The 25,389-nt window shown below is 47.9% G+C and overlaps 1 long non-coding RNA gene, 14 other non-coding genes and 8 pseudogenes across 15 annotated transcripts; 19 read left to right on the top strand and 4 right to left on the bottom strand.

The window, feature by feature from the left end:
- Positions 1 to 105: 105 nt before the first annotated feature.
- On the top strand, positions 106 to 224 carry LOC144895539 (5S ribosomal RNA). The gene has a single exon (XR_013626042.1). It is a non-coding gene; the product is annotated as a 5S ribosomal RNA (ribosomal RNA).
- A 112-nt stretch (positions 225 to 336) lies between these two features.
- Positions 337 to 445, top strand: LOC144896552 (5S ribosomal RNA; annotated as a pseudogene).
- Positions 446 to 557: 112 nt separating this feature from the next.
- Positions 558 to 676, top strand: LOC144895355 (5S ribosomal RNA). Its single transcript, XR_013625852.1, has one exon. It is a non-coding gene; the product is annotated as a 5S ribosomal RNA (ribosomal RNA).
- A 112-nt stretch (positions 677 to 788) lies between these two features.
- Positions 789 to 897, top strand: LOC144895953 (5S ribosomal RNA; annotated as a pseudogene).
- A 112-nt stretch (positions 898 to 1,009) lies between these two features.
- LOC144897203 (5S ribosomal RNA) lies at positions 1,010 to 1,128 on the top strand. Its single transcript, XR_013626773.1, has one exon. It is a non-coding gene; the product is annotated as a 5S ribosomal RNA (ribosomal RNA).
- Positions 1,129 to 1,241: 113 nt separating this feature from the next.
- LOC144897254 (5S ribosomal RNA) lies at positions 1,242 to 1,360 on the top strand. The gene has a single exon (XR_013626824.1). It is a non-coding gene; the product is annotated as a 5S ribosomal RNA (ribosomal RNA).
- Positions 1,361 to 1,472: 112 nt separating this feature from the next.
- On the top strand, positions 1,473 to 1,591 carry LOC144895275 (5S ribosomal RNA). The gene has a single exon (XR_013625771.1). It is a non-coding gene; the product is annotated as a 5S ribosomal RNA (ribosomal RNA).
- A 112-nt stretch (positions 1,592 to 1,703) lies between these two features.
- On the top strand, positions 1,704 to 1,812 carry LOC144896467 (5S ribosomal RNA; annotated as a pseudogene).
- Positions 1,813 to 1,924: 112 nt separating this feature from the next.
- Positions 1,925 to 2,043, top strand: LOC144895440 (5S ribosomal RNA). Its single transcript, XR_013625941.1, has one exon. It is a non-coding gene; the product is annotated as a 5S ribosomal RNA (ribosomal RNA).
- Positions 2,044 to 2,155: 112 nt separating this feature from the next.
- LOC144896466 (5S ribosomal RNA) lies at positions 2,156 to 2,264 on the top strand (annotated as a pseudogene).
- A 112-nt stretch (positions 2,265 to 2,376) lies between these two features.
- On the top strand, positions 2,377 to 2,495 carry LOC144897091 (5S ribosomal RNA). Its single transcript, XR_013626661.1, has one exon. It is a non-coding gene; the product is annotated as a 5S ribosomal RNA (ribosomal RNA).
- A 112-nt stretch (positions 2,496 to 2,607) lies between these two features.
- On the top strand, positions 2,608 to 2,716 carry LOC144896578 (5S ribosomal RNA; annotated as a pseudogene).
- A 293-nt stretch (positions 2,717 to 3,009) lies between these two features.
- LOC144896186 (5S ribosomal RNA) lies at positions 3,010 to 3,128 on the top strand (annotated as a pseudogene).
- Positions 3,129 to 3,240: 112 nt separating this feature from the next.
- Positions 3,241 to 3,349, top strand: LOC144896878 (5S ribosomal RNA; annotated as a pseudogene).
- A 362-nt stretch (positions 3,350 to 3,711) lies between these two features.
- On the top strand, positions 3,712 to 3,785 carry trnat-cgu (transfer RNA threonine (anticodon CGU)). Its single transcript has one exon. It is a non-coding gene; the product is annotated as a tRNA-Thr (tRNA).
- Positions 3,786 to 8,452: 4,667 nt separating this feature from the next.
- LOC144895241 (uncharacterized) lies at positions 8,453 to 8,958 on the bottom strand. The gene is made up of 3 exons (XR_013625726.1): positions 8,815 to 8,958; positions 8,619 to 8,726; positions 8,453 to 8,530 (listed from the first exon to the last, which is right to left on the bottom strand). It is a non-coding gene; the product is annotated as an uncharacterized LOC144895241 (long non-coding RNA).
- Positions 8,959 to 10,465: 1,507 nt separating this feature from the next.
- On the bottom strand, positions 10,466 to 10,656 carry LOC144896973 (U2 spliceosomal RNA). The gene has a single exon (XR_013626553.1). It is a non-coding gene; the product is annotated as a U2 spliceosomal RNA (small nuclear RNA).
- A 911-nt stretch (positions 10,657 to 11,567) lies between these two features.
- Positions 11,568 to 11,731, top strand: LOC144896923 (U1 spliceosomal RNA). Its single transcript, XR_013626505.1, has one exon. It is a non-coding gene; the product is annotated as a U1 spliceosomal RNA (small nuclear RNA).
- Positions 11,732 to 12,577: 846 nt separating this feature from the next.
- LOC144897016 (U2 spliceosomal RNA) lies at positions 12,578 to 12,736 on the bottom strand (annotated as a pseudogene).
- Positions 12,737 to 16,596: 3,860 nt separating this feature from the next.
- trnaq-cug (transfer RNA glutamine (anticodon CUG)) lies at positions 16,597 to 16,668 on the bottom strand. The gene has a single exon. It is a non-coding gene; the product is annotated as a tRNA-Gln (tRNA).
- A 2,989-nt stretch (positions 16,669 to 19,657) lies between these two features.
- Positions 19,658 to 19,739, top strand: trnas-aga (transfer RNA serine (anticodon AGA)). Its single transcript has one exon. It is a non-coding gene; the product is annotated as a tRNA-Ser (tRNA).
- Positions 19,740 to 24,858: 5,119 nt separating this feature from the next.
- trnap-agg (transfer RNA proline (anticodon AGG)) lies at positions 24,859 to 24,930 on the top strand. The gene has a single exon. It is a non-coding gene; the product is annotated as a tRNA-Pro (tRNA).
- Positions 24,931 to 25,052: 122 nt separating this feature from the next.
- trnaq-uug (transfer RNA glutamine (anticodon UUG)) lies at positions 25,053 to 25,124 on the top strand. Its single transcript has one exon. It is a non-coding gene; the product is annotated as a tRNA-Gln (tRNA).
- The last annotated feature ends 265 nt before the right edge of the window (positions 25,125 to 25,389 follow it).

The following is a 25,389-nucleotide window of genomic DNA, read 5'->3' as shown; positions in this document are numbered from 1 at the left end:
GTTTCTGCTCTTGCCTGACAGCAGAGGGCGCTGTTTGACACTTTTTGCTGGAGTCTAGTTTGGCCTGCGTCGCCTTCAAATAGGATCTTTTCAGTTGCCCTGGCAGCTTACGGCCATACTACCCTGAAAAAGCACGATCTCGTCCGATCTCGGAAGCGAAGCAGGGGCGGGCCTGGTTAGTACTTGGATGGGAGACCACCTGGGAATACCAGGTGCTGTAAGCTTTTTATGGTTTCTGCTCTTGCCTGACAGCAGAGGGCGCTGTGTGACACTTTTTGCTGGAGTCTAGTTTGGCCTGCGTCACCTTCAAATAGGATCTTTTCAGTTGACCTGGCAGCTTACGGCCATACTACCCTGAAAACGCCCAATCTCGGAAGTTAAGAAGGGGCGGGCCTGGTTAGTACTTGGATGGGAGACCGCCTGGGAATACCAGGTGCAGTAAGCTTTTTATGGTTTCTGCTCTTGCCTGACAGCAGAGGGCGCTGTTTTACAATTTTTGCTGGAGTCCAGTTTGGCCTGCGTCGCCTTCAAATAGGATCTTTTCAGTTGACCTGGCAGCTTACGGCCATACTACCCTGAAAACGCCCAATCTCGTCCGATCTCGGAAGCGAAGCAGGGGCGGGCCTGGTTAGTACTTGGATGGGAGACCGCCTGGGAATACCAGGTGCTGTAAGCATTTTATGGTTTCTGCTCTTGCCTGACAGCACAGGGCGCTGTTTGACACTTTTTGCTGGAGTCTAGTTTGGCCTGCGTCGCCTTCAAATAGGATCTTTTCAGTTGACCTGGCAGCTTACGGCCATACTACCCTGAAAATACCCGATCTCGGAAGCGAAGCAGGGGCGGGCCTGGTTAGTACTTGGATGGGAGACCGCCTGGGAATACCAGGTGCTGTAAGCTTTTTATGGTTTCTGCTCTTGCCTGACAGCAGAGGGCGCTGTTTGACACTTTTTGCTGGAGTCTAGTTTGGCCTGCGTCGCCTTCAAATAGGATCTTTTCAGTTGACCTGGCAGCTTACGGCCATACTACCCTGAAAATGCCCGATCTCGTCCGATCTCGGAAGCGAAACAGGGGCGGGCCTGGTTAGTACTTGGATGGGAGACCGCCTGGGAATACCAGGTGCTGTAAGCTTTTTATGGTTTCTGCTCTTGCCTGACAGCAGAGGGCGCTGTTTGACACTTTTTGCTGGAGTCTAGTTTTGGCCTGCGTCGCCTTCAAATAGGATCTTTTCAGTTGACCTGGCAGCTTACGGCCATACTACCCTGAAAAAGCCCGATCTCGTCCGATCTCGGAAGCGAAGCAGGGGCGGGCCTGGTTAGTACTTGGATGGGAGACCGCCTGGGAATACCAGGTGCTGTAAGCTTTTTATGGTTTCTGCTCTTGCCTGACAGCAGAGGGCGCTGTTTGACACTTTTTGCTGGAGTCTAGTTTGGCCTGCGTCGCCTTCAAATAGGATCTTTTCAGTTGACCTGGCAGCTTACGGCCATACTACCCTGAAAACGCCTGATCTCGTCCGATCTCGGGAGCTAAGCAGGGGCGGGCCTGGTTAGTACTTGAATGGGAGACCGCCTGGGAATACCAGGTGCTGTAAGCTTTTAATGGTTTCTGCTCTTCCCTAACAGCAGAGGGCGCTGTTTGACACTTTTTGCTGGAGTCTAGTTTGGCCTGCGTCGCCTTCAAATAGGATCTTTTCTGTTGACCTGGCAGCTTACGTCCATACTACCCTGAAAACGCCCGATCTCGGAAGTTAAGAAGGGGCGGGCCTGGTTAGTACTTGGATGGGAGACCGCCTGGGAATACCAGGTGCTGTCAGCTTTTAATGGTTTCTGCTCTTGCCTGACAGCAGAGGACGCTGTTTGACACTTTTTGCTGGAGTCTAGTTTGGCCTGCGTCGCCTTCAAATAGGATCTTTTCAGTTGACCTGGCAGCTTACGGCCATTCTACCCTGAAAATGCCCGATCTCGTCCGATCTCGGGAGCTAAGCAGGGGCGGGCCTGGTTAGTACTTGAATGGGAGACCGCCTGGGAATACCAGGTGCTGTAAGCTTTTAATGGTTTCTGCTCTTCCCTAACAGCAGAGGGCGCTGTTTGACACTTTTTGCTGGAGTCTAGTTTGGCCTGCGTCGCCTTCAAATAGGATCTTTTCTGTTGACCTGGCAGCTTACGTCCATACTACCCTGAAAACGCCCGATCTCGGAAGTTAAGAAGGGGCGGGCCTGGTTAGTACTTGGATGGGAGACCGCCTGGGAATACCAGGTGCTGTCAGCTTTTAATGGTTTCTGCTCTTGCCTGACAGCAGAGGACGCTGTTTGACACTTTTTGCTGGAGTCTAGTTTGGCCTGCGTCGCCTTCAAATAGGATCTTTTCAGTTGACCTGGCAGCTTACGGCCATTCTACCCTGAAAATGCCCGATCTCGTCCGATCTCGGAAGCTAAGCAGGGGAAGGCCTGGTTAGTACTTGAATGGGAGACCGCCTGGGAATACCAGGTGCTGTAAGCTTTTAATGGTTTCTGCTCTTGCCTGACAGCATAGGGCGCTGTTTGACACTTTTTGCTGGAGTTTAGTTTGGCCTGCGTCGCCTTCAAAAAGGATCCTTTCAGTTGACCTTGCAGCTCACGGTCATACTACCCTGAAAACGCCCGATCTCGGAATTTAAGAAGGGGCGGGCCTGGTTAGTACTTGGATGGGAGACCGCCTGGGAATACCAGGTGCTGTAAGCTTTTTATGGTTTCTGCTCTTGCCTGACAGCAGAGGGCGCTGTTTGAAACTTTTTGCTGGAGTCTAGTTTGGCCTGCGTCGCCTTCAAATAGGATCTTTTCAGTTGACCTGGCAGCTTACGGCCATACTACCCTGAAAACGCCTGATCTCGTCCGATCTCGGAAGCTAAGCAGGGGCGGGCCTGATTAGTACTTCTGCTCTTGCCTGACAGCAGAGGGCGCTGTTTGACACTTTTTGCTGGAGTCTCGTTTGGCCTGCGTCGCCTTCAAATAGGATCTTTTCAGTTGACCTGGCAGCAAATGGCCATACTACCCTGAAAACGCCCGATCTCGTCCCATCTCGGAAGCTAAGCAGGGGCGGGCCTGGTTAGTATTTGAATGGGATACCGCCTGGGAATACCAGGTGCTGTAAGCTTTTAATGGTTTCTGCTCTTGCCTGACAGCAGAGGGCGCTGTTTGACACTTTTTGCTGGAGTCTAGTTTGGCCTGTGTCGCCTTCAAATAGGATCTTTTCAGTTGACCTGGCAGCTTATGGCCATACTACCCTGAAAACGTCTCATCTCGGGATCAAAGCAGGGGCGGGCCTGGTTAGTACTTGGATGGGAGACCACCTGGGAATACCAGGTGCTGTAAGCTTTTTATGGTTTCTGCTCTTGCCTGACAGCAGAGGGCGCTGTTTGACACTTTTTGCTGGAGTCTAGTTTGGCCTGCGTCGCCTTCAAATAGGATCTTTTCAGTTGAATGACACCTGAAACGTAACAGACCGGACCACCCGAGAGTTAAGGTGGACAGCACTTAGTGAAACCTGACTGCAGTCATGCTGTTGTAGTCTCTGTCGCGCAATTGCTCAGCACGTTTGGCTGTGAACTGAGAGGTTGGTGGTTCGAGCCCACCCAGGGACTCAATTCACGCATGTGTTGGACTTTGGACTCCCTCCCTTGTATGAACATTTTTCCCCATTGGCGAACTGTTTTTGTGTTGGTGCCAGATGCACTGCTGGCACTGTGGCTAAGCTGGTCAAAGTGCCTGTCTCGTAAACAGGAGATCCTGGGTTCAAATCCCAGCAGTGCGTGGGTGCTTGGTCAGTGAAACTTTGGCAGCTGATTTCTGAACCATGTACTTCTTTTCGTCACTTGCCCTTCAAGAACGAATTGACGTTGCATCCACAGCTGACATGATTGTTATGGATCCCATTACGCCAGAAGGTGCTTGAATCCAAAGAGTATGACATTGTGATGTGTTGTCATTCAGCGCCACTTTGCAGAGGCTCATCCACTTGACAGTTGATTTTTTTTCTCTTACAGTGTGTCCCCACGTGGCATTGGTGGTTCACATTTGCTGCCAGCCAATCAGGGTGCGACACAGACGTCAGACAAGCAAAGAGACTCGCCTGCCACGCGGGCATGATTACCATTACCATCTATCAGGGATGGCAACTGAATTAAGAATCAATGCCAGAAACCTGCCACAGGATTTCAGATAATGTTTTGATGCAGACTGGTCATGATGCCTCTGAAGTTCACCAAAGCAGACCTGACTCAAGGTGACTACACTTCCAAAGTTCCCAGTGATGACTGAACCTCTCGCTCCTTGTGTTCCCCGAGAAACTCGGTCAGCTGCGGAATTGACGTACTCCAGCAAAGGAACCAAAATAGTTATGAGACTGAACCTTCTCTGTCAACTCTGTGATGGCAGGGGAATTAGTTCAAATGGTAGAGCGCTCGCTTTGCATGCGAGAGGGAGCGGGATCGATGCCTGCATTCTCCAAGAAGTCAAGTGCTTTTTTGTAGAAGAGATGTTGGGATCGGAAATGAGTCCAGGATGTGTCCCTCAGCATCAGACAAATACCCCTAACCTAATCCTGGCTACGTTCTCTCGACTAGTCTCTTGTCATGTAATAGTGAAGAAACCCAGTCCTTGCTTTATTGTTCCCAAGTACCAAACACTAATCTGAGCCCCAATTTCCATGCCAAATACAGTATTGGTCTAACCCTAAACCCAGTCCACACTCCCTTCTCCAGTTGAGCACCTTATCTTCTTGTGTAGTACTTACCAGAAACTCAAGTCTATCATTTATTGACGGGTTTTATTCGTATTTATGTCGTCAGTCGCTTCAGAATGACAGCAGTTGGCAGATAGCGCTTATGAATGACCCTAACCGTTCGACCGAGGACCAAGACAAATCCCATCTCCACTCAAAACCTGTCCAAATGTCAGTTACCTGACTGGGAGCACCAATATCTTTTTATTAATAAAATAAATTTGATTAGAGATCAGATGATAGATGTTGATGGTAGACTGTCAGATAAAGAACAATATTGTGTAGGATAAACTGTGTAGTTTTCAATTTAAGAGGATAAGTGTAGATGAGGTAGGAAAACTGTTGCATTCCATTAAAAGCGATAAGCCATGTGGTATTGATAATTACCAGAACCGGCACTTTCGGACAGGGGGTGGAGAAGATTCCTCCCTCTTCCTCTTCTTCTGCTGTTTTTCCTCCACCCTCTTTCTTGTATCATCGAGCTCTCGCTGGAAGAAGTCTGTTTGACTGAACTCTTGAAACGGCATCTTGGGGTTTGTCAGACCTTCTGCACCATATTTTTGGAACACTTTTGTGGAGCAATAAAAGTATCTGACAGGGTCCCGCTGATAGAAGTCATGTATCGATGTCCCATCCCCTTGATATTTTGATTTTGGTTGACCACAGCACAGACATGTTTTTGTTTGAGTTTTTTTGACACGGGAGGTGGTTGCTCCTGCTTCAATGGGGTATGAGCAGGTGGTGGTGGTGGTGGTGGTGGTGGTGATGGTGGAATGACCATAGCTGCAGGCAGTGTCACGACAGGCACAGCAGAGGTAGTGCTGAGCAACTGCCAAAGCTGCTGTGTATGTTGCAGCTTCTCTGGGCTGGTATTTAGTGAAGATGATGTATTGACAAATTTACTGTTGTGTTTTATGTATTTGGAAATATGCAATTTTGATGTTGGATGCAGCATGCTGTTGGGGTCTTTGCTGGACTTGTGGACAAGAGTGCCATACTCCCGAACCACAAGCTTGATCATGTCCTCCTGCCCGCGGTGTTTATTAAGGAGCTCGTCAATTACCGACTTCATTGGAGATGGCCAGCGCTTGTGGTCCAACACAAATACTCTCCCTCCAGTCTTCACTGGTCCAGTGCGGGCAGCAGTCGGAGAACATTGGATGGGCAATCTTCTTGTGGGCTCTAGGCAAAGAAAACCATGAGATACACATTTGTTATTTGGGTCAAACAAGATGCAACAAGGGGACACATGATTAGTTTAGATAAGTTTTTACCTGGCTGTGGCTGAAGCTCAGTAACAGAAGCTTTATTGTCCAAGTCAGATGCTGGGATAGGGGCCACATGACTAGTCGCAGTAGCAGTTTGAAGAGGGTGAACAGAGTGGGGAACAAAGCTGAAAAGCCTGGTGGGAGGTGTGGAGGAAGGCTGCACTGGGTCTGCTCCCTGATCAGACAGGATGCCTGGAGAAGAAGCACTTGTGGCGTGGCCGGGGTCCTTCTTGGTTTTATGTTTGTCCCAGTCTAAAGGGACCGGACAACATTCTGGCTCCCTGTACTCCAGGCCAAACCTCTCCCTGGTGTCTTCAGCTGCCAGACGAAGAGCAGGGTACTTTTCTTCGCCAAAGACCCGTCTGGAAACAGCATTCAGGGAGCATATCAGTGCAGGGTCGAAAACAGGCGGGAGAGAAACGCCTGGCAGTTTCAGGTCCAGCAGACGCTGATAATTCCAGCGACACACTCCTGTCATGGCCTGGGCCTGGAACAGCTCTGGGGAGACCTGCGTGCCGGTCACCCATTTGGCCTGGTGGAAGTGGTAGCCCTCCTGCTGCGATGTGCCTCTGATGGGGATCCAGACGGGGACTGCTGCACGCTCACCTGGCACGTGGTTTAACTGTATCGTTCCTCCATGGCGGTACAGTATGCCCCCTTCCACCTCAGGATCACTGAGGAAACCGCGCAGAATGTGGACTCGTTGGATCCTCCATCTCTTTAGCATGGAGGGCTTATAAATTCGGAGATTCAGGATCTGTGGTCAGGTGAAAGTGCTTCAACACCCCTTCCACTCTGAATAAGCATCCCGGGTGGAGGAATCTTTACCCTGCAGTGCTCACGAATATGCTGCTTGGTGGGATTTGCAGGCTGGATGCCACAGAAGACGTATGCCTCCTGGAGCCTCTGCAGGTCTTCCTGGTCCACCACAGAGAAGGCAGCTGACAGGAACTGTGCGAAGGTGCCGTATAACGGGTGATGTTCTGAGGCACACTCACGAAGAAGCCGTTGCATACAGTGGAACAAGTCCAGCTTGATGACGATACTGTTGTTGTAAGAGGTTCTTGATGCACATGTATTTAACAGGTTCCCAGATGTGGCCTCAGTAACAATTGCATCAGTTGTTTGCCAGGCATCCCAGTTGAGATGTTCGTCCGCAGAAGACTCTGCAACCCTGAACGGTGCGCAGCAATCTCTGAGAAACACAAATAGCATATGAAATAATGACATTTAATAGAGTTAATTTTTGATTAAACATTTCTGTTTAAAGTGATGAAGTCTCACCTGTCAACCCACTGAAACTGTGCTTTCTCAATGCCAGCCCTGTTGTAGCGGTTTGAGAGACCCTCAGTTCTCATTCGTCACAGCGTATGACGACATGACACCAGATGAAAAGGTGACTTTCCTGGCCACTTTCCGGGTGTGGTCTGAGCGGAGAGCCTGTCCAAAGGTACCCTGCAGCATCCGCTGAATGGTGTCCTTCTGGTTCCGGAACTCATGCAGCAAGCAGTCGGTGAGGTAGTGGGCAGACACAGAGACCCCGTTCCAGCCATCAGCATCACTGTAGCCCCCAAAAGGCTCCGGTTTTCGCTCCTGCCGAAGGAACTGAGTGATGGTCTTTTGGCCGCCATAAGTTCCTGCCTCTCCATCCATCACATTCTGGCAGCACAGGAGATAGGCCAGGTTGGCACGCTCATACTTGAGATGCAACATCTCGTTGACCTGATTTGCCATGTCTGTGGGTGATTTTCCAGTCCGTCTCAACTCATCCAGTACTGACTTACAGATGGCCTTCTTGTAAGTCAGTAACGCTGGCAACAGATTGGTAAACCTCTTGGGAAGCTTTTCCAGCCAGAGCGGGTTGTCGGAATACCACCTCCTATTGCAGCTCTTACAGCACAGCCGGGAGGAGAGCAGGTAGTATTGTCCAGTGAGGCCCACAATCACTCGCGGTCTCCCGACTCCAGCAGAGACAACACGTGGCTGAGAACAGTCACCAGAGCACGGCAGGGTGTAGTTGTTTTTTAGCCGCCCCATCAAGTAGTAATTTTCCGGCTTCCAGACGAAAAAAGGGGTGAAGATGAAAATACTTTGGGGACGGCAGATCATAAATACTGTCAATCAGTTCAGGCTGGGGAGGTAAGCGCCACAGGGAGAAGGTTTTCATAGGGTTGTTGACAGGGCGGGAGCCTGGCCACAGACCCATGGACTCCAGTTCCAACTTCATCCATATTTTCTGCTGGTGTGTGCAGTTCCACTTATTGACCTCCTGGTCAAATGACAGAAACTGTTGAGGTGGAGGCCTGTTGATATCAGCCGCAGGTGGGACTGCCGTAGGTGGGACTGGTGGTTGGTCTAGTTGGAAACAGACATGCACATGTCAATTTCGACACCCTTTTTAATGTGACACTATACTGCTGTGTTACTTACTGTGGGGTCTCTGTGCAGACTGTGGCTCTGATGCAGATAGAGTGGAGGCTACAGGACTCCCAGGAGCACATGCAGTTTCTAAAATGAAACCAAATTACATGTACACTGTGTTAATATTATATTAATATCAGGTGCAGTCAGTCACATAGAAAGATTAATCACTCACCTGGGGCAGGCTGTGGGGTCTCTTCTTTGGTCTTTGTTTTCTCTGGTAGCAGAAACATCAACTCCCGTGGGAAAGGCACTGGAATCTTTGGAGGCAGCACAGCTGGTGCTACACAAGGAAAGAGGCGGTGGTGCATTTTACCGTGAGTATAAATCAGTTTGGATTGAAATGGTCAAACATCACTTAAAGCCTTTACCATCTTCTGGTGCATCTGGGCCAGTCGGTGCATGTTCTGTGTCTAAAACCGGAGAAAACGTGATGAAAGACTGATTGATTGAAATATTGGCGTTTCAGGGGTATTAGTAGAGTCACTCACAACAAACTGCCATTTGCTACTTCAACTACTTGGTTTGGTTTTTTAAATAATTAAATAGACCTTTTTTGTGATGGTCTAGTCCAGGGGTCAGCAACCTACGGCTCCAGAGCCGCATGTGGCTCTTCAGCCTCTTTGTTGTGGCTCCCTTTGCAATGCTCAAATATTTGTTTTAACACCCAAATGAGGAAAATATGCATCTTTTGAACAAAATCCGACTTTCTGTGAGGCCGTATACTAGCAAGAGTACTTGATCAACTCCACTTTTTCTCTACTGTGATATCCCAAAATTCCCTCAATCAAAATCTTGGGAGACTAGCAAATTGCTCTGGATGTGAGCATGTTGCTACACATTTCTTAAGGCGTGCATGGGGAGAACATGCAAACTCCACACAGAGATAGCCGAGGGTGGGATTGAACTCGGGTGTCCTTGCTGTGAGGTCTGCGCGCTACCCACTCGACCGCTATGCAGCCCCTATATTCTGCTGTTAAATTATGTTTCGCGGCTCCATTCTATTTTTCTTCAGTGAGCGAGGGGGTAAAATGGCTCTTTTGATAGTAAAGGTTGCCGACCCCTGGTCTAGTCTAACCGTAACTAGAGCAGGAGAAGCAGAATGGCTCACTGCAAACACATGCTTCCGGCGTTAGTGAGCAAACATCATTCACCATTTCATCCATTCAAAAGAATGTATTCAAATTATACTTACCCTCTCGTAGGCTGTATCAATTCATAGTCAGTCACTCTGACTGTAGGTAGAACACACATGAAAGGAACAAAAGTAGAACGTGACGAGAACACATGCAATCACAAAATGCCCTTTGAGGTCGGTCATTATTTAAGAACTTCGCCCTGGACCTGAAAACCGTAGCAGCTCTAATGTTGGTGGAGCAGATCCACCTGCAAAACACATAGAAACTAGAGTGATTTACTTTATACAAAACACATAGAAACTAGAGTGATTTACTTTATACAAAACACATAGAAACTAGAGTGATTTACTTTATACAAAACACATAGACAGGGCTAGGAAAGTGAAAGAGCCTAACATGTACATATCCATACGTGGGTTTTTTTTTGCTTTTTTTGTCATATCCAACACACAAAGGGCCACCAAACCCGACCCTGAGAAGCCAAACGGAAGACGGAAAAGCCCCTTATGCCACTGGTTTGTGGAGGAAACTTGGAAGGCCTCCACCAGACAAGATCATTGTGTCAGATTCCATCCAGCAGTTGATCAATGCGACACTCACAGGGCCCCGGGAAGCACGCACGAAACCTGAGAATCAGGAGCCGGTGGGAGACTGCAGGAGGCAAGGCTGACAAAAAGTGGCTGACACCCTCTGGAGACCGGCTGCTGCGAGGGAAGTGGGGTCCACGGAGTGCACAGACACAGTGCCCTGCTACCACGAGCCATTTCCTCTGCAGAACTACTGCTCAGGGGGCACCAAACGTGAGCACGTTCTGTGCATTTCTTTCAGCACCATCCACAAGATGCACCCTGCCAGAGTCTGCTGTTGCTGTTTACACAAGAAGGAGAAGTGCACCGTTCCTGGAAGCGCTGCAATACCAGGTCGATGCGTGGAGCAGATGGCGCAAGCCCCAATCGCAGCTCCCTGTTTCAAAAAGCAATTTAATATTTAGTCCCCTGTTGGGGGACGTATCAGATATTAAACTGATAAGAACAGATACTACACTTGATCTTAGCCAAAAGGCCGAGAAGCGATGCCAGAGGGCGCTCGTAGGGGAGGAGGGCACTTCTGGCATGACAAGCTAAAGGACCGGTTGCACGCATGTTTGAATAAAATGTAGACGGAACAAACATAGCGTCAGTTATCACCCTTATATCCATTCGCTTAGACAATAGAAAGTGTTTGAATGTGCTGAAGAAGAAATGTTCCCGTGACCCTGATCAGAGACCCCCAGCGAGCCCCAGGTCCTGGAGGTGCCTGAAAGCGCCAACAGCGACCCTGCAGATGTTCACGTTAATCCTGCAAGAATGTGTCAAGAAAAGAACTCGGAAAAACAATTAAAGTAATTACTCTCACATACACACACATAGACAAATAAACACAGCTTGTACAACTGCCTCCCCCCAGTGTTGCACGACCATGTAGTAGGGGACCCCTGAAAGAGAATAAAAAGGAAGGGGCGTGAACTGCATATTCAGAGTGGAGCGGCATGCCACTGGGTATGTGGTTTCACTGTCCTCGCTGCGAGTAACTTTGAATATTGTTGTCTGTCTCTTCTGTATTTCTGCATTTAAGTGTTTTTTACAAGTGTCACAGGAGTTTGAACCTGACAACCCACTGACTCATGACGACCTTGCACGTCTACACGTGTCAGGTTTAACATATTGGCCTCTCATGTTACATGGTGTGACTAGGCACATGGAGTCAGTACTCCACTCCCAATTGAACGTCTGCAGCAACTGCACTAAGCCACTTGCTGCCGCTGCCTTTGCTCAGAATGAAGTCACACGAGTGCCACACAGACCGACTCCTTGAGACAACCAGAGTACATTCTCTGAATTTGGACACAGGTCCAGTGGCTGGGCTTGTTGCGGGCGACCTGATGAGACCACCACTTAGCATGTGGCATGTGCGAGAGACTCGTCCGGGCGAGACCGGTCCAATTCATACTTACCTGGCAGGGGAGATACCATGATCAAGAAGGTGGTTCACCCAGGGCGAGGCTCAGCCATTGCACCTGGGTTGAGCTGACCTCTGCGAATTCCCCAAATGTGGGAATCTCGACTGCATAATTTGTGATAGTGGGGGACTGCGTTCGCGCTCTCCCCTGATCCCGTGTTTAAAACAAGAGGCAGGTGCAGCGCCGTGCCGAGCTCCTTGGCTTGCGAGTGCAGCCGGACTCGAGCAAGAAACGACCAGCCCAGCACTACCAACGCTTGCTGGAAAGGTCTGCCCGTCCGCGGGAGACAACCAACCAACCAACCAACCAGCCGAGAGGCCAATCTGCTCTCAGTCAGGAAACCTCAATGTAAAACGGCAACCAGGCGGAGAAAGGGGCGTCGGCCAAGCGCCTCCACTTTACCAGCACACCGGAACCACTGGCCACAGTGGACGAGGTGGCCGTCAGAAACAACCGTCCAACTCAAGCGGAAGCGGCTCAAATTGCTGTTGTCGCTCTCAGCGGCCTTCCCAGCCGCAGAGGCAACTGCTTCGGATCTTTAAGTCCAAGGAAGGCAAGCAGCGACACCCAAGATGGAAGCCACAACATTGTGGTTCATGGTAAACCTACCCGCACAGGCCAGCTCCTGCACTTTGAGTCCCTTCGCCCACTGGAACCCGAGCCAGAAGCTGTCAGAAGCGCAAACAAGAGAGCAGAAAATACCGGGTAAATACAGGGCCCCGGGAGGCGCGCACGAAACCTGAGAATCAGGAGCCGGTGGGAGACTGCAGGAGGCAAGGCTGACAAAAAGTGGCTGACACCCTCTGGAGACCGGCTGCTGCGAGGGAAGTGGGGTCCACGGAGTGCGCAGACACAGTGCCCCGCTACCACGAGCCATTTCCTCTGCAGAACTACTGCTCAGGGGGCACCAAACGTGAGCACGTTCTGTGCATTTCTTTCAGCACCATCCACAAGATGCACCCTGCCAGAGTCTGCTTTTGCTGTTTACACAAAAAGGAGAAGTGCACTGTTCCTGGAAGCGCTGCAATACCAGGTCGATGCGTGGAGCGGATGGCGCAAGCCCCAATCGCAGCTCCCTGTTCCAAAAAGCAATTTAATATTTAGTATAATGACAATAAAGGCCATTCCATTGACCAAACATTGGCTTGAAGGGTGGCCTTTGTGAAGAGTGAAGTTTAGGTCCTTTCAGCCGGTCAATAAACCTTTTCAAACTATTGGCTATTAGTGAGGACATAGACAGGGATTGTGATCCAGGGACCTTTAGAGCTTCAGTCTAATGTTCTCCCAACTGAGCTATCTCAGCTGTGAAGGTGGTGTTCCGCTTTTTCAGTCTGGGCTTAAAGTAGGGGCAGTGTGAAGCTGTGCCACGTGCTATGTTGCTGTGTACCTGGTCCAGTGTGTTCTAATCTTGGGTTGGAATGTCCCCATGCTGGTAACGGGTGGGGAATACAGTCCGTTGATGAGGATAAGCAGAACTTAAATGGATGGATTTCACTGGTTGAAGTTGTCAGCTACCACAAAAACGGTCATGGGCCATGAGCCTCTGTTCTGAATTCCCCTTTTTGTTTGGTGTATATGGGAAAATGTACATTGCAAAGCAGCAAAGGGAACAGAACCAGTTTAACAGTAAAAAAATAAACAATCTAAGAATAAACAATATAAACAGCCTAAAGTAATAACAGTTTAATAGTTTTGTCATGCGGAATATCATTGTTTGATTTCCCAATGGGGAGTTCCTGTTTTGTATGTCAAAATTTCATGTTGAACCTGGAGCAGGATTACGATTGCAACAACCAGTAGGGTAAAACACACCCGTCTCACGAGAACAAGACCTCTCTTTATCTTCTTCTTGAAGTGCTCAGCTGTGTTGTACAATCTGAAAGTCCTTTGCTGACAAATCATTCCAGTGTTGGATAATGGACCTTACCAAGAAAATGCCAGCTGTGGGATTTTTACCAGTGCCTCCTGAGCGAAAGGAGCTTTCATCTGGCGCTTTAGACCGATTGATCAAAACCATCCTCTGCTATGACTGCGCTGTTTTCGTGTCCTTTGACAAGGTTGCAGATGTATTGTCTGTATTCCTTTTCAAAATCCAAATTTTAACGCCGCCTTTATGACAGATGTAAAAACCATCAGGCGGTAGACTGCGATTGGATTGGTTGACTTGGAATTGTTTTCATGTGTTTCAAATAAAATCACACATTCAACATATTGAACTTTGATATCTGCCCAAAATACTACTGGACTGGAAACCCGTTGGATCATGTGACAAAACATTGTATTGTAAGACAGAGTTGTAATGAAAATTTACGAGCACCTGACCATTGATCCTTTTGTTTTGGGAATTGTGTTTTTTTTGTGTTGTCCAAAAGCAGGGAGGGAAGTGTCCCCAGGGTCTCTCACACCCTAGGCGAGAATCATCAGCTCGACCAACCTGTGGTCCATATTTTCCGGACGACGCCCTACTGGTGCTGGCCTGCACAAAGGCGCTTCTTGGGAGACAGTGGCCGCTGTAGTGTCGTTATGTGCAAACAACAAGCTCATCCTCAACACAGAGAAGACGAAGAAGATGACAGTGCACACAGGGAATAATTCTCTTTCCTACTGTTATAAATAAGAAGGGTGACATGGTAGTATACGGGATGTCGTAGGCTGGTGCAACACTCCTCATGAAGAGCAGGGTTATCCTTTTCCGGGCAAGAACCAAAACTCTGACTCGGAGGTGCTGATTGCTGCTCCAGTTGCTTCCAATTCCAATTCATCTGCGAGTGAAACATGAATTTTAGAGTCAGGTTAATTGAAAAGGTTGGCAAGCTAGCAAGGAGTTGAAACTAGAATCTCCTGATCCGCAGTCAGATGTGTTATCCTTTGCCCCACTATTCGCACAACAAAAAGACCTGTAATTTTTGCAACACCATAACACTAATTAAGATGTGTCATTTTGAGTCAACAAGACCATGTCAACAAGGGTCCTGCAGGAGATAAGGTGACCGAGAGGTTAAGGTGATGGACTGCTAATCCATTGTGTTCTGCATGCCTGGTTTCAAATCCCATCCTCATCGGACTATACCAATGCACAAGTTTTGACACCACCTGTGTTTTTAGGAAACATCATTAGAATGTAATTCATCAAAGTATCAGGTGCGATGTCGGAGATCAAGAATGCTTTTTTGGCAGGGAAAAGGCATAATATACCATTTGGAGAATGCAGGCATCAATTCCACTTCATCTCACAGCGAGCGCTCTACCATTTGTGGTCATACAAGAATGGGATTTGTTTATGTGTGCTTCGAATGAGATGTTTTCTGCATGATGACCATTTTTCTACGGGAAAGATATCTTTCAGATGTATCAATTAAAATACTGAATCGTCCAATGTGGGGCTCCAACCCATGACCCGTAGAGTCTCATGCTCTATGGACTGAGATTGCTTTGCATCTGAGAGGTAGCAGGATCGATGCCCACATTCTCCAAGAAATCCTTGATGTTGGGATTGACATGATAGATGTTGGGATCGGAAATGAGTCCAGGATCTATCCCTCAGTGTCAGATGAATACCCCAAACCTAATCCTGGCTGCGTTCTCTAGAGTAGTCTCTTGTCATGTCCCGGTCCCGCCACCTCCAAGATCGACTGAGGTCTTATTTTTTATTTTTATTTTTTGTCCCGTCCAGCCATTGGGGCAGATAGTATTGTTGATCTCAATGCCCTTACATGCTAGACAGATTTGCTCTGTGTCAGGAAAGGTGTTGGCTACAACTTCCCTGTACCATGAAATTTTATTTGCCGTTATTTAATGTTTTTGTTATGCCATTTGGAGCGACTGGACCGGAGCAAGAAGAAGAACAGAAAAGAAGAAGAGAAAGGTGGGGTGGGGGGGCAGTAGAGGGAGAGACAAAAACAGCAGCAACAAGAATTCCCATAACAACAGTGACAAACAGAACAGTTAAATGTCAATGATGGCTAAGGGTCACAATGGAGATGATATCAGTGAAATGAAACAGTCCAACTTACCAGTAGCAATAGTAACAATGAGGACAACCATGATAGTAAACACAATTACAACCATACAGTTACAGTAATTAAACTCTCACTGCTTGACATCATTACTGTAATAATAGCATACCAATACCATATAAACATCAGTGAAAAGATGGTAGATTGTATAGAGAAGCACCCGTGTGCTGTGAGTGTCCATATGGAGGTGTGTTGTGTATGTGAATGCGAGTGTGTGAATGTGTAATTGTCACTGAGAATGACAAAAGGAGAGAGACTGCCTTCTACCACCCAGCAAACCCCGCCCCGCGCAGCCAGGTCAAGCCCCCACCGCCAGAGATCCTCCGGCCCCGTGGGTGTGGGCAAAGCCAGGGCCGACTCCCCAAGACCCGCCCCCGAATCAACTCCCCGAAGAGACCAGCAAGAGGCCATGGAGGAGCAATCTCAACCGGCAACAGGGCGCCAGCAGGCCGGAGGAGAGTCGCACCCCCGAGACCAGCGGGAGACCATACCCCACTAGGGCAGAAGGGCATCGAAGGCCACACACCCGTGGGCACAGGGGCGCCCCCGCCAGCCGGAAGGGAGCCCGTCCACGGTCGGAGGCGCCCCCAAGGGCACGTGGGGGCCCGCGACCCAGGACAGACCCAGGGAGGTAGCGCCAACCATGACCCTAGGGCAAGCCCTGGCGTCAGCTGGTTCCAGCGGGACCCCCAGAAAGGCCAGACCAAAATATCATTTGCCCTCAAAATACAAGGGCAGCGGGACAATCCCTTGGTACATTATGGAAACTACATGAGGAGCCTGGCTTTTAACTAGAACTGGAAATACTTGTGGAGCCCCGCACATAAACCACGTGTCTTCCTCACATGCTGTCATAGACATTCACGTCATTTGAGGAACTCATCCTGATCCACGGTTACCACTGATTTGGAGAGTAAATTTTACTTAAGTAAATAAGTCATCATACACTTACTGTTAAAGGAAGACACAGTCCAAACACTTGCTTGCTGCAGGGCAAGTAGGTTCCACCAAGACTTGAACTTGGATCACTGGATTCAGAGTCCAGAGTGCTAACCATTACACCATGGAACCTGCAAGTGCATTATAGGGTCCTGACGTACACATTGTCAGATTACATGAGAGTTGATAGAACTTCACTGTGCACTACTTTCCTTTCCCGAGATGCCGGATGGTGGTCCAGAACCTCTTCGAAGCTGTCCGGAAGTCATTCTCCATGGCTTCTCCAAACTCCTCCCATGTCAGACTTTTTGCCTCAGTGAATGCCAAAGCTGCGGACCGCTTGGCCTGTTGGTTCCTGTCAGCTGAAGTCCCATAAGCCAAAAAGGCCCAATAGAACTCCTTCAGCTTGACGGCATCCCTCACCAATGGTATCCACCAACGGGTTCGAGGATTACCGCCACGACAGGCACCGACCATCTTCCAGCCACAGGATGTCTGCAGGCTGGTGCAACACCTCATGAAGAGCAGAGCTGACCTGTTCCGGGTGAAACCCATGAACTCGGACTCTGAGGTGCAGTTTGACCATTTCAGCTGAGTTCTGAATTTACCAGTTGATCAACATTTCTACCCTCGACTATGGTCATGAGCTTTGAGTCAGCATGGAAAGGATAAGATAGTGGGTAAAAGCAGCTGAAATGACTTTGTTTTGTAGTGCGGCTGGACTTTCTCTTAGACATGGGGGAGAAGCTGTGTCATCCGGGAGGAAATGGGACAAAAGTCACGACAGAAATTGCACGTCAGTGTAAATGAAATGAATGTAGAAAGTCTGTGAGGATTAGTACATGGCAGCTCAGATTCAGTGCATGGGGGAATTAGCTCAAATGGTAGAGTGCTTGCTTAGCATGTGAGAGGTAGCGGGATTGATGCCTGCATTCTCCAAAAGGTGTATTATGGCTTTTTCCTGCCAACAAAAGCATTCTGGATCTCCGACATCGTACCTCATACTTTGATTCAGTACATGCTAATGATGTTTCCTAAAAACACAGGTGGTGTCAACACTAGCGCGAACTTAACTGATCCTGCTGTTTTGACAATTGTGTTTAAAAAAAGATCAAAACAAGATCAGGAGGGCTCGTCGGGGAATTAAACCAGGGACCTCTTACACCCAAAGCGAGAATCATGCAACTAGACCAGAGAGCCACAATTTCAAACAAGTAGCTGTGGTCTATATTTACTGGCCTGCACAAAGGGGCTTCCAGGTACGGGGTGGCCACTGTGGTGTCACGTGGTTGTGCAAACAACAAGCTCATCCTCAACACAGAGAAGACACAAGGAATAATTCTCACTTCTGGCTAAATAAGCAGCACAACATGGCAGTCATAGCAGAGGATGGTTTCAGTTGCCAGATTGAGGCTTTTGCTCAGGAGGCACTCGTAGAAATCCCACAGCTGACATTTTCCTGGTCAGACCCATTATCCATGACTGAACTCCCCGTCGGGAAATCAAACAACGGTCTTCTTCAATATTGTTAAACTGTTATTACTTTAGGCTGTTTATAATGTTTATTCTCAGATTGGTTATATTTTCCTGTTTAACTACGTAGTTATGTCCCCTTTGCTGCTGTGCAATGCAAATTTCCCCACTGAGGGACGAGTAAAGGTATATCTAATCTAATCTAATGAACTCCAATTCTGAGTTGTTGTGGTGTCGATTAAGAGAGGTTCTAGTTGTAATGTTCTAGAGTTCTAGTGAGACGGGTTTGCTTTACCCTACTGGTTGTTGAAATCGTAATCTTGCTCAAGGTTCAACGTGAAATTGTGACATGCAAATCAGGAACTCCCCGTCGGGAAATCAAACAATGGTCTTCCGTGTGACAAAATTGTTATACTGTTATTACTTTAGGCTGTTTATATTATTTATTCTTAAATAGTTATTTCCCCTTTGCTGCTGTGCAATGTAAATTTTCCCACTGAGGGATGAATAAAGGTATATCTAATCAAATCTAATGAACTACAATTCTGACAGTTGTTATGGTGTCGATTGGCCAAAGGGGAATTCAAAACAGAGGCTCATGGCCCATGACCGTTTTTGTGGTAGCTGACGACTTCAACCAGTGAAATCCATCCATTTTCTGTACAGCTTATCCTCATCAACGGACTGTATTCCCCACCCGTTACCAGCATGGGGAAATTCCAACCCAAGATGATTGGACCAGGAACACAGCCACATACGTGGCAGAGACACAGCTTCAGCCTACCCCCACTTTTAGATTAAATTAATTAATTAGATTGAGTTTAGTTTAGTTTTAGTAGAATTAGTTTGAGAAGCCTTTTGCTGAAAGGACCTTAACTTCACATCCAGCCAATGCCAGAGGAAATTAAAAGCCAAACCATCGACAGCAAAGGCACAAGTTGAGTCCACCGAGACATCAAGGTGACCCCAAAGGTAGCTCAGGTGTTTCTTTCACAGCTGGTTTTTAAACCTTTTAAACCTCGTTTGCGATTGTGAAAAGCCCATTTTTTCTGGAACATGTTATATGAACTACAATTTTCGCTACAAAGGAGAAATCTGGAGTCAATTTGGACAATTGCCAATCTGAGCCCACTTTAACCCTCTCTAACCCAACACAAAATGACTGAAAAAAAAGATTTGTGTAATGGTTCAGTGGGAGGGGCATACAAATCATTGCCTATGTGCTTGTGTGGTGCCTCGTACCATAATGCGGTGACCAAATAGGTCAGCCAGAAGGACCACAATGGGTCATCCTGAATATCACTAAATTGGCAAGCAGTTGTCCTTGCAATTTAACCACTGGTCTGTTGGGGCAGTCATGGTGTCAGGACGCCTGTGACCATGATGGATCATCCGAAATCCCACTAAGTATTTGTGAGCCGGAAGGGCCACAATGGGTCTTCCTAAATAAAGCTAACACAGGTTCAAACTAACCGGTTCAAATTCTGCCTACAACGTGCAGTTTTGGGGGCACTTGTGGTGTCAAGACGTCTGTGACAATAGAGATCCAGGTGAAATTGCCTGGATCTTCATGGTTGCTGACTGAATTGGCAGTTTCCCTTGCATTTCAACTGAAAAACAACGGTATAAACGGTGCGGTTCTTTGCAAGTTGTTGTGGCCGAGTGGTTACGGCGATGGACTAGAAATCCATTGGGGTTTCCCCGCGCAGGTTCAAATCCTGCCGACAATGTACAGTTTTGGGGGCACTCGTGGTGTCAAGACTTCACTGACGGTGGCGATCCATGGGAAGTCATCAGACCAAAAACATGTCAGGGAATCCATGAAATCCTTTTCAGTCATGGTGTAAGGACGCCTGTTACAATAGAGATCTAGGTGAAATTGCCTGCACTGGAAAAAGCAGAGAACCACCTTCGCAGCTGAAATAGCTCAGTTGAGAGAGCGTTAGACTGAAGATCTGAAGATCCCGGGTTTCAGCACAGTCCCTCTTTACGTCCTGACTTGGCAAATAGTTTGAGAAGGCCTTTGCTGAAAGGACCTTCTCACATGAACTCTGACTCTCATGAGCACTGACTTCTTCTTGAAGGGCTCAGCTGTGTTGTACAATCTGACAGTCCTTTGCTGCCACATCATTCCAGTCGAGGACAATGGACATGACCAGGAAAATGCCAGCTGTGGGATTTCAAGCAGTGCCTTCTGAGAGAAAAGAGTCTTAATCTGGCGCTTAAGACCAATCATCCACACAACCTAAAATGGTGCCCTGATCGGGAAAAAACTGTGCCCTTGTGAGGTTCGCTGACAATGGAGGACACTCAAAAGGAGCCCGACAAAGCAACACACTCCTCAGCCTCCCTCAAATCCTGCTGACAACGTACAGTTTTGGGGGCACTCTTGGTGTCAAGACATCACTGATGGTGGCGATCCATGGGAAGTCATCAGACCAAAAACGTGTCAGGGAATTCATGGGAATTCATGTGAGATCCCCCAAAACCGTGAGCTGCAATACCACTCACGAGTTGACAAGTCTCATGGTTGCTCATAAAATTGGCAAACATTTTCCATTGCATTTCGACTGATATACAACGGCATAATCTGTGAGGTTCTGCGTTTGTGACAATTTGTTGTGGCCGAGTGGTTAAGGCGATGGATTAGAAATCCATTGGGGTTTCTGCTCCCTCATCCTCAGCACCGAGAAGGCCAAGGAGATGACCGTGCACACAAGGAATAACTTGTTTAAGTAAACCTTTTCGACCTAGCTGACCCGTCAAGAAGTCAATCTTTGTTTGTTAAATTCTCCCAGTCACCATGAGGATGAGCTGGTTTAGTGCATATGCATAGTTCCCATCGTGTAACGATGGATGGTGTGTTTGAGGGGGTATAGCTCAGTGGTAGAGCATTTGACTGCAGATCAAGAGGTCCTGGTTGATATCCGGATGCCCCATGATGCACAGCCTTGGTTTTAGGATTATTTTATTTATTATTTACTATTTAAGAATAGTCTAAAAGTACATGGATGCCAGGCTCAAACACCCTTGAGAATTGCAACAACTTGTGGTAATGTCTCTCGAATCGGTGTAATATAACTCGATTGTTTCCCTTTTTGCATGGTTCCTTTGGTCAATCCAACTCAAGTGAGGTTGGTTTTGGTTTGTTTCCATAAAGGTATGGGAAGGTTACTGTTGTAACCCTAGATTGTATCCATTCTGGCTCCATTTTGCAAGGGAGTTTATTGTTCAGTTGCATAAATATTGAAGTCAAAAGTCGATATTCCTTCTGATTATGACTTGCTAACTGCAGGCTGTATCTATATGTTTTATTATTTGACACCACCTGTGTTTTTTGGAAACCTAAGTCAATCTTGGAGGTGGCAATTTCGGGACCGGGGCTTCTTCATCTCTGTCCATGGCAAGGTCAAGTACAGTATGTCAGAAGTTTTTGCCTTGTAAGTTCTCCTCATTCATCAAGGGCCTGTATAGCGCAGTTGGTAGAGCATCAGCTATTTAATCGCAGGGTCCAGGGTTCAAGACCTGTTCAAGTGACCCCTTCCCTTAAATGTCAAACCAACCTCTTTTGTCCTCCTACTGTGGTCAAGTACAGTGGGTGCAATGAATAACGCATTTGACTACGGATCAGAAGATTCCAGGTTCAACCCCTGGGACTCGCCAACCTTTCCAATTGACCTGAGTCTAAAATTAAAGTTTTGCCTGCAGACAAATTTGGAGCAGCTGAAATGGGCAAACTGCACCTCCGAGTCCGAGTTCATGGGTTTCGCCCGGAAAAGGACAGCTCTGCTCTTCATGAGGTGGTCGGGTGTGTTGCACCAAGTCAAGTCAAGTCAAGTTTATTTATATAGCCCTTAATCACAAAAGATTCTCAAAGGGCTTAACAAGCAGGCAACAGTAGATGATAGACAATAGACGACAAACGACATCCCCTGATCTGAACCCCCATCAGGGCAAGGAAAAACTCAAAACCCATTAGGGATAAAGAAACCTTGAGAAGGGAACGCAGATGGGGGAATCCCCCTTCTAGGATGACCAAGCTGCAATGGATGTGGAGAGGTTAACATGTGACAGTTAAATATAAACAGAGAGTATAATAGTCCAGGTCCAAGATGTAATGCCATTAGGACAGTTGGGCAGCCGCGGGTCTTGAGATGATCACCATCCCTCTGCTGCAGCGCCTCCACAAGGTAGGCCACAGGCAGGGAATATTTTTAACTAAACGCTAAAGTATAGAAATGAATCTTAAGTCGGGACTTGAACATTTCTACTGAGGTAGCAGCTCTAATATTAACAGGTAGAGCATTCCACAACGTTGGGGCAACTTCTACACTCTTTACAGTCGTTTGCATACATTATTTCTATTTTATACGAAGACACCAAGATAGATACCAAGACAATCCACGATGACTTGACGTATATTCACCCTCAGGATTTATTCTTCCTCTGTCGTTTTGTCACCTATTCTATACCGCCATCACTGCTAGCACCCCCTAGTGGACCTTGCGGTATTACACTCAAACGCCAACAATGGAGATTTGGTTTATTTTAGACACAAACATATAAAAAATAGTAGGGTGTCTTTTTTTCTTTTACAACTGAATTTTATATGTATGACATGAACTATTACTACTCTTAAATGCTCTAACCATATTTATACGTTTTAAACTGTTTTTTTTTTAAACCATGTTACCTTATCTTTTATGTACCTTACACTCACACCACCCTTTTCTGCTTATAGCATGTCAACTGCCATGCAAGTCTGGAAGGCCATCAGAGAAGTAGCTAACTGCTACACTAACTGCTCTGAACGCTTCTTCAGTTTGATTAGAGAGACGCTGAACGTTATAATGCAGTTAATGAATCACTTCGGTATTATGGTTAATGGAAATCAAAGGGATGATAGAAGCAAAACTGGATATAACCTGATCTGTAATTTTATACTCCTCTGGGACGCCACGAGGGATACCTATGGCGTCAATGTACGTCGGGTTGGGGGTGTCTAACCAGGGTGAGGTTGACACACCTCGCCTGGTCCTCAGGGCGGCCGGTGGCATGAGGTGAGACCCTACGGAAGTAGCACTATGCACTAGGCGCTCCACATCTACTGACAATACTGTCATTGGAAGAAGGAAAGGAATCGGCGCACAAACACCAGTCATGTTCTCGGTCGGTAACCTATCACTCACGCCGGGTCCACCGCACCACCACCAGAGGTCAGCCCTGAGTATCGGCCGGAAGAAGGCATCCATCTGTAAGGTAGAATTACACCAAGAGATATTAATACCAATCGGGAACCTGTGGAAACGGTAATGCACATAAATTTACCTTTCGCCACTGTGCTGCTGAATATGGGCTTACCTTTGACCTCTGTAACCTCGGGGTGCGCTACGGCGAATGGCCGACAATTAGCCGAGGCTGCTTCTGGAGCAGTGGATGTATTCATCAGGGACACTCGGCGGAAATCACAGCGGGAACTATTTGCAATAAGGGGCCCACTCCCAGGCACGCTAAACAATCTGTTTTCCTTGTTTTAGCTTGTTCCACCATCAAAAGCCAATTGTTAAACTGTCCCGAAATACATGTCAAGAGCACAAACAAGGTGTCCACCAGATACCCGCTTATCGCCCTCAGACCCCAGCGTACCGATTGAGTCTGCTTTGGGGTACATAAAATTAAAAAAAAAAACATAAAATATTGCAATGGTGTCATGTGGCCGGTTAGCTCAGTTACTCAGAGCGTGGTGCTAATAAGGTCACAGGTTCAACCCCCGTACTAGCCACTCTTCTTTATGTGCTCCAGGAACAACAAAATCCCAGGGCGGCAACTTACCGGCCCCCATAACCGACATCACACCACCCACCCTCGAAAAGACCGGGGAAAGGTAAAGAAAACAGCATGTCAAAGCAGAGCGGCAAAAAACCTCTTGGTCACCAAGACTCAAGGAGCAGATCAATGGGGGCAGTGGACCCCATTATCCTCTTCAGACCACGAGTGCAGAGAATGCGGACCGTGAAGAAACAACAAAAGCCCCCGTTGACAACAGCTAACAGTACACCACCACAAGGAAAACAGCATGGCGGGGACAAAAGCCCAAAACCCCCCAGGCCCGATAACCAACAGCGCACAACCCAGTCAACTGCGAAACACCCCCATCAAGGCTGCCAACCGACCGGGGAAAGGTAAAGAAAACAGCATGGCAAAGCAGAGCAGCAGCAAACCTCTCGCCCACCGTGACTGCATGATCAATGGGGGCAGATGACCCTATTGTCCGAGAACCAAAATTTCGACCACGAGCACAGAGAATGCGTCTGTTAAGGATGAGTTAGTTGATTTGAGCTGGAAACATTTGATGCAATGGTGTCCGGTGGTTGGTTAGCTCAGTTGGTCAGAGTGTGGTGCTAATAACGCCAAGGTCACGGGTTCAACCCCCGTGCCAGCCACTCTTCTTTATGTGCTCCAGGAACAACAAAAGCCCACGGCGACAGCCCACTGGTCTCCATAACCAACATCACCCCACCCACCTGTGAAACACCTTCGACAAGACCGGGGAAAGGTAAAGAAAACAGCACATCAAAGCAGAGCGGCAACAAACCTCTTGGTCACCAAGACTGCAAGGAGCAGATCAAAGATGGCAGTGTACCCTATTATCCTCTATCCAAACTTTTACATCACGAGTGCAGAGAATGCGGACCGTGAAGGAACAAAAAAAGCCCTCGTCCACAACACCCCGCCCCTCATAACCCCCCCTGGCCCCATAACCAACAGCGCACAACCCATTCACCTGCGAAAACACCCGCATCATGGCCGCCAACTGATCGGGGAAAGGTAAGTATTTGCCCAGGCAGGGGCTTGTTGGTCTAGTGGTATGATTCTTGCTTAGGGTGCAAGAGGTCCCGATTTCAATTCTCGGACAAGCCCTCCCTGCCCCTGAACTACCTTTCCACACAATCCCCAGAACACCACCATCAGTGAAGTTATATCAACGCTAATGTAATCTGACAGGATGTACTTCAGGGCCCGGCGCTGTCTGTACCCTTGCAGGTTCCGTGGTGTAATGGTTAGCACCCCGGACTTTGAATCCAGTGGTCTAAGTTCAAGTCTTGGTGGAACCACGGGATTGCCCTGTTGCCCTTGTATTTTGAGGGCAAAAAGGAGGCGTTTGCAAGTGCACCTGAGACCCTGTCACTGGTCACCTGAACAGGGACTTGAATCCGGGACACTCAGATCAAAAATCTAACCTTCAGGTGACTGGCTCAACCTTTGCTGATATTTGGCTTGTCCGTGTGGGCAGTTTAAGACCTCAGTCGATCTTGGAGGTGTCAATTCCGGGACCTGCCTCTTTCATTCCACTTCTTCTTCCTCCTCCAGTCATCCCCA

The sequence above is a fragment of the Doryrhamphus excisus genome, unplaced genomic scaffold (assembly GCF_037039965.1).
Source record: "Doryrhamphus excisus strain RoL-2023G ecotype Guam unplaced genomic scaffold, RoL_Dexc_Guam_v1.1 HiC_scaffold_24, whole genome shotgun sequence".
Lineage (NCBI taxonomy): Eukaryota > Metazoa > Chordata > Actinopteri > Syngnathiformes > Syngnathidae > Doryrhamphus > Doryrhamphus excisus.
This window is presented reverse-complemented; position numbering and strand designations above follow the sequence as displayed.